Here is a 7,147-nt window from a genome sequence, read left to right as displayed (position 1 = left end):
GCTAGATCCCAACTTTCTCTTTTTTTAATGAAACACTGGTTTTAGTATTCAAGCGAATTATTACATTCCGGCTTACCACGCAGCCTCCTCATCCCTCGGAACATATATAAAATAGTTTTGGTAATTATATTTTAGTTTGTAAAACTAAATAAGCACAACAACATTTACTTGAGTAAACATGAAATTTACAACTACTAGTTGTTGTCATATTTTAATAGTCTCCTCTTGGAGGAACCACGCTGTTAAATTTAAATCATGGTAAGCAAATTCTGCAACGCAAATAAGAAATCCTAAACAATATTAAACTTGAAATTGATAACATCCATCAAAACTGTAAATTCTGAATGTTATACACTACAAATACATCACAATGAAAATATGACAACAAAGTACACAATTCCAAACTCACAATTGTGAATCTGTTCTTGAACTTAATAAAATTACTATGCTTACAGCTCGAAACTCAATTTCTCTAATTGTATATCATAACAGTGAAGACCCTGCCAAATTTTATAAAATAAGAAGGCAGAGGTTTACAAGGCAACATCCTAATCCTAGGTACATAAGACACAGTGTCTAGCCTGCATGAATAGATCACTATGCCTAGATTAGTGAATGATCACTGTACCTAGACTAGAATAGGACAAAACCCTCATGTAGGGACCCACCCTCAAAATTTGGAATCTGCATCCTTACCTAAGAATGGAATCACTCCATAACTCATACCTGCTTTTTCTAAAACTAGAAAAGCAAACTAAAAATAGAAAGGTGTTTCCTACCTCTGAAGTGACAGCTAAATCTAGAAATATGCTGAATTCAGCCCACATACAAGCTGCAGGCATGAATGTGACCTCTAGCTCCCTACATCACTATAGCTCTACTCGAAGAGCAAACTAGTGGTACACCATCATCAATATGCCTCTCTTGTATGCACAAATCCCATGGTATGATGGATCTGCTAAAGCGTGTCATTGCATATTTGCCATCATTGTTGCACCATAAAAGAGGAGAACACAAAATGAGCAACACAAATAGACTCTTAACATATGCAGCGAAACCTTAGCATGTGCATAAGACAACCTTATATTTCTTCTGTGTTGTATCTACCATTGCTCGGCAAATGTGCTTGTTTCATATCTGCGGAGAGTCAAAATATCAAAAGGTCAAGGAAAGCATATACAAATAACTAAGAATGGACCAGAGCAAGGACTAGTGAGTCACCCACCCATTGGTGTCCTCTTGGAGGGGCCAAATCAGCAAAACCCAAGAGTTTGCAAAAAGGCAGTTTCAGTTCACAATTTTTTTCTGGGTTGGACCTACCACTACACTCCAAAAGGCTTGCTTCATATCTGCACAAAGGTGAAAATATTAAGAGAGTTTAAACAGAACCATATATAAATATAAAAGAACAGAGCAAAGCAGTGATCCATGAGTTGCCCACCCATTGGTGTCTTCATGGAGAAAGCACCCAGCAAAACCTGAGAGTGTGTAGAACACACCCTTCAATTCACCAATTTCTTCTGTGCCGTATTTACCACTGCTCAATAAAAGGGCCACCATTACTTCTTTGAGGCACCATGCTCTTACTGTTGAGTTGGTGAGACTTGTGGAAAACACAGAAGCGTGCACTGGTGAGAGCTTCGTATAAATGATCCTCAAATTGGTCTCTTCCAATATCTCAGCTTTTGAAGCTCAGAAACACATCGTATGTGTTTCTGAAAAACTGGAAAACAGCCAAAAAAAAAAATATCAATAACATGAAAGAACTTGTTGGATGTATGCATGACAAAACCTGTGCTCACAATTAAATATAAAGATAGTTTGAAAAGGGTAATATCACAGGAGATTTAACTATGGCAAAGATGGTAGAGATGAGTTAGATGGATTGTCGGCAAGATGAATTAGATGATCACATGGTTAGGTATAGAACGGCAATAGACAATAATCATATGAAAAAGGTAAGGTGCTTTACACTGGTTATCTGCTTGGGTTGTGTAACTAAGAATCAGAGTTTGAACAAAAACTTAAAACTAGACCCTCAACAATTTGCTTGATTGATCTTGTGTCAAGATAGATTATGTCAATACTAAATACTAATATAAACCATTCCATAGAACCTCAGCAATTTATTTAATATATCTGGGGATTCAGATTAAACTATTTACTAGATTGAGATTAGGTTAAAATGGATCTATACGTTGCGAAAAATAAAAACACCATTCCAGGGAATCTCAGCAATTTGCTTAACGAATATGGGTTTCTGAGTAATTTATTTAATAGTTAGGGTCGGATTGAGGTGTATCTATGCTTATCCTAATAAAATCATCATTGCATAGAGCATCTTTATAGATCTGGGGCTTCCTAGTAATTTATTTAGAAGTTCAGGGTTAGGTTAAGACAGAGAAATGCTGATCCTAATAAAAACATCATTGCATAAAACCTCTGCAATTAACTTTATGGATCTGGGTTTCCTAGTAATTACAGATCTAAGAAATCCTGTTAAACTTATTTAATAGAACGGAATTAGTGTAAAAAGGATCTATGCAGATGCGAATAAAAACCTTCCATAGAACCCCAACTATCTATATTCACCCTAAACTACATTGCAAATTTCAAATAAGATGGAAAGAATGCTTACCAGTATCTTTCCTTTCGGCCTCAAATGATAGGAGAACGGGTCTGACTCTAATGCTCACCAAATCCTTATCGGCATTATCGGCATAGCTATTAGCACAGCCCCGGCACTTTGTCAGAAGGATCATAGTTTGCCGTGTATTTTCCAGTAAAAATACCTCTTTCTATGCAGATCATATCATATAGATTGTAATGGAGGGCAGGAGAAGCGCATTTATTGAGCAGGGCACTCGATTCACCCGTGAAATAAGCGGAACGTTACCCTAGCCGGAGCCATCTTAACATGTGTAAACTTACCCTCGTTTAAGCTGACTTTCTAGTACAAAAGTCAACGACACTATTTCCTTTGTTTTATATAAATCGAATATTTAAAAATAAAATAAAACTAATAAAACTGGGTTATATAGATTATAAATCGAATATTTAAAAATTAAAATAAAACTAAGTTATATAAATTAAATTAAATAGTTTGAAATTAAAAAAAAAATTATAAAATTAACTAAATTATAATTTTATTTCTAATATTTAAAAATTAAAATAAAATTAAGTTATATAAATTAAATACTATAACATTTTAAAAATCATAAAAATTAACTAAATTATAATTTTATTTTAAAATATTATTATTAATTATAAAAGAATCAATATATGAATGAAACATATAAATATATAACAAGATTCATTCCTATAAAAATCCATAACATGTAAATAAACTTTGTTAAGTTTATTTTAAAATATTATCATTATTATTATTATTATATATATATATATATATCAAGATTCATTTTCGTAAAATTTTATAATGTGTAGATAAGTTTTATTGCAATATTATAGGTTAATATTATAATTTACCAATACTACATGCCCAAAAAACTATAATTTATATTGATATATATTTTCTTTTACTTGAAATAAAGAAAAATTAAATTTAAAACAAATTTCTTAATAATATTTTTAAATTACTATTAGACATCTTTAATTACAATGAGATAAATATTAAAATTCAGGGAAGAATAATCAACACATAAAATCTCATTACAATTTATATAAGTATTTGTATAGCAATCCTATTTAAATTAGTAAATATAATTGATATACATGTGATGTGCAACATAAATCCATCTTAACTATGGATTTATGAAGTTTCAATAGGGATCAAATCTCAAGATGCAAACCAATTTTTTAGTTTAAAATTTGAGGAGGTTTGCACCTCTAGAGATTTGATTCCTGTGGATGCTCAGGTAAATTAGGAATTAAGATAGATCTATATTGGTTCTTAATAATATTATTTATATTCATATAAATTTCACATCTTCATATAAAGAAGTATTTTTATTTTTAATTTTATTGAAACATTGGTACATCTAGTTACATATGTATATGGGCTTGGCATTTTTCTTTGACATATTTAATATTAAAAAAAAAAAAAGTAATTTAATTTTTTTAATCTGATATCCATATTATGATTTTTAATCGAGAAAATTGTTTGTAATTTTATTAATAAAAACAAAATTACAATATAACAAATTGAAGTGAATCCATCACCAAACATTATGTTTTATTATTATTATTATTATTTAATGCTTTATTTTACAATCACCACAACATCTTCCTAAAACTCGATTGTAGAGCATCTCTCAGTAGAATGAAGTAAATTCTTGTGTATATACACATAGGTTTTAAATCACTTATTTCTAAATCTATAAAATGTGGAATCATAGGGAGGGTGAAATTGATTGGGTTTAGTGCAGGTAGTTGGAAGAATGTTTGTTATCCTTTTCACTATGGTTCAATTCTCCCTAGACCATACAAAGCCTTGAGCTTATACAAAATTTGGTTTACTTTAGGTACTTTATTCTTGTCAATTAGGTATAGCCTAGGTAGTTGAGAGGAGTGTTATCCTCTTGAACGAAGACCCATTCTCTTGAATGACATGTTGAGCTCTTAATGAGTATCTTAGTGTATTGGCCTTGAGCCCTAAAAGAATCTACTTTACCTTAGTTACCATCCTTGAAATGAGGGAGAGTGTCCAATGGGTTTACTTGAGATGTATATTTCACAAGAAAAAAATAGTAAGAGTGAAACATAAATGACATCAAGGGTCATTAGGGTCACAAGTCTAGGTTAACCAACACATCTCTAATATTGTCCCTTAAGATTGGCATGCTGACACAAATAAGGAAAGTTAGTATAAATGATATTTAACCAAGTAAATATCCCTCCTTTAATGTACACATGGGATAGAGGGGTGGCAGGTGCGAAGGGGGGTGGGTGTGCTAGTGCGCCCCAGAGGACAAGAAAAAATATCCTTTCCTAGAGTCTAGGTAAAGCCTCAAACAATCAAGTTTATGCTTATGCAGTTTACCAAGGAATCAAACAAGCTTATGCATTAAACATCTGTTAGAAAATTATATATTACAGATATACATAGACGCAATACAATTCCTTCATATATAGCGAGGGGTTGCCTTCTAGAGCAAAAAAACCCTAAATTAAACATAACTTCTACTGTTAGATCTCTGCATAATGCACGGCCCAGATTGACTACGAAATTACAACATTTTACAAGGCAATTTTACATCTATTCTTAGCTTCGGGGGTGCTACCCCCAATCCCTCCGCCGGGGGGGGGGGGCTCTCAAAGGTTGCAGTCGCCCCCCTTGGACCCCCCCTACAGCAAATATTTTATAGGCGGCGTTGTCGCCCCATTACAAACTAGGGTCCAATACGACAATACCTTTGAATACAGAAGATAATCAGGTTCCACACCCAACAATCTCCCACTTGGAGACTGATTATAGCAACTCCACTGTTGCTTCATTTGTTGGACAATGACTCCACTTTGGACCTAGTTGTTTCTCATCTTCTTCATCATACTTGAAGACCCATTGAAACTGAGAAAATTCTCAGTTTCTCCCTGGTTACAACTTTTGTTAACATATCTGCAGAATTCTGGCTAGTGTGTATCTTTTTCAGCTTCAACTCTCCATCTTCCAACGTTGATCGTATGAAATGGTACTTGAGCTGTATATGTTTAGTCTTGGAATGAAATGCAGAGTTCTTTGCAAGATGTATGACACTCTAGCTGTCGCTGTATAACTTTCCCAACTCCTACTTCTTACCCAATTCATCCAGAAACCTTTGTAACCAAATAATTTCTTTCCTAGCCTCTGTAGCAGCAACATACTATGCTTCTGTTATTGAGAGTGCAACAACACTTTGCGGTTTTGAGACCCAATTGACAGTTGTTCCACCTACAGTAAACACATACCCTGTTGCGCTTCCCATGTTATCTCTATCACCCACTATATCTACATCAACATGTCCCTGTAGAGAAATGTTTGAACCACCAAAGCATAATGCTTGATTTGTGGTACCTCTCAAATACTTGAGAATCCACTTTACCGCCATCCAATGTTCTTTTCCTGGATTGTTCATGTCCTTGCTTACAACTCCCACTGCATGTGCAATATCAGGCCTTGTGCAGACCATTGCATACATTAAGCTTCTAACTGCTGATGCATATGGAACTTTAGGCATATGAGCCATTTCTTCTTGAGTCTTGGGACACTCCTCCTTAATTTGAAATGGCTAGCCAAATTTATAATAATTGGTTTTGCATTCTGCATATTAAACCTTTTCAACACCTTTTCTATGTACTCACTTTGAGACAATGTTAATTTGTGATTCTTCTTGTCTCTAGTTATTCTCATACCAACGATGTGTTTTGCAATACCCAAATCCTTCATTGCAAATGAGTTTGCCAATTTTCTTTTGAGCACATTTATTTCCTGCATGTTAGAACCTGCAACAAGCATGTCATCTACATACAATAACAATATAATATAGGTTCCATCATTTTTCCTTTTGAGATAAACACAATGATCAAAGTGACATCTAGTATAACCTTGTTCAGACATAAATCTATCAAATTTTAGATACCATTGCCTTGGAGCTTGTTTTAAGCCATACAAGCTCTTCTTCAACCTGCACACTAGTTTCTCCTTCCCTTTTACCTCATATCCTTGTGGCTACTGCATATATATATTTTCCTCCAAATCCCATGGAGAAAGGTTGTCTTTACATCTAACTGCTCAAGATGCAAATCTTCAGCTACTACTAGACTTAAAATAGTTTTGATTGAAGTCATTTTAACAACAAGAGAAAATATCTCATCAAATTCTATACCCTTTTTCTGTGCAAACCCTTTCACCACAAGTCTAGCTTTATGCCTTTTTCTACCTCCATCTTCTTCCTTCAACTTGTAAACTCATTTATTCTACAATGTTGTTTTACCTGCAAGCAACCTGACTAAGTCCCAAATCTGGTTATGTGCTAAGGAATCCATCTCTTCTTTCATGACTTGCTCCCACTTCTTCCTGGTTTTTACCTGCATTGCTTCTTCATAACATTCTGGTTCACTAGAATCAGTCAACAATACATAATATAATGAATGAGAGTATCGTTCAGGGGGTTTACTTATCCTGGTAGATCTTCTAACACCACTTTCAGGT

At 33.8% G+C, this 7,147-nt stretch overlaps 1 long non-coding RNA gene across 1 annotated transcript; it reads right to left on the bottom strand.

Moving 5' to 3' along the window:
* Nucleotides 1–377: 377 nt before the first annotated feature.
* LOC149261056 (uncharacterized) lies at nucleotides 378–1,697 on the bottom strand. Its single transcript, XR_016258363.1, has 3 exons — nucleotides 1,442–1,697; nucleotides 1,226–1,349; nucleotides 378–1,137 (listed from the first exon to the last, which is right to left on the bottom strand). It is a non-coding gene; the product is annotated as an uncharacterized LOC149261056 (long non-coding RNA).
* Between the last annotated feature and the right edge of the window lie 5,450 nt (nucleotides 1,698–7,147).

This window comes from Pinus tabuliformis, chromosome 6, assembly GCF_031772625.1.
Source record: "Pinus tabuliformis cultivar Carrire ecotype Pingquan chromosome 6, CPIR1, whole genome shotgun sequence".
In the NCBI taxonomy this organism is placed as follows: Eukaryota; Viridiplantae; Streptophyta; class Pinopsida; order Pinales; family Pinaceae; genus Pinus; species Pinus tabuliformis.
The sequence above is the reverse complement of the archived record's forward strand: the minus strand, read 5'-3'. Positions and strand labels throughout refer to the sequence as shown.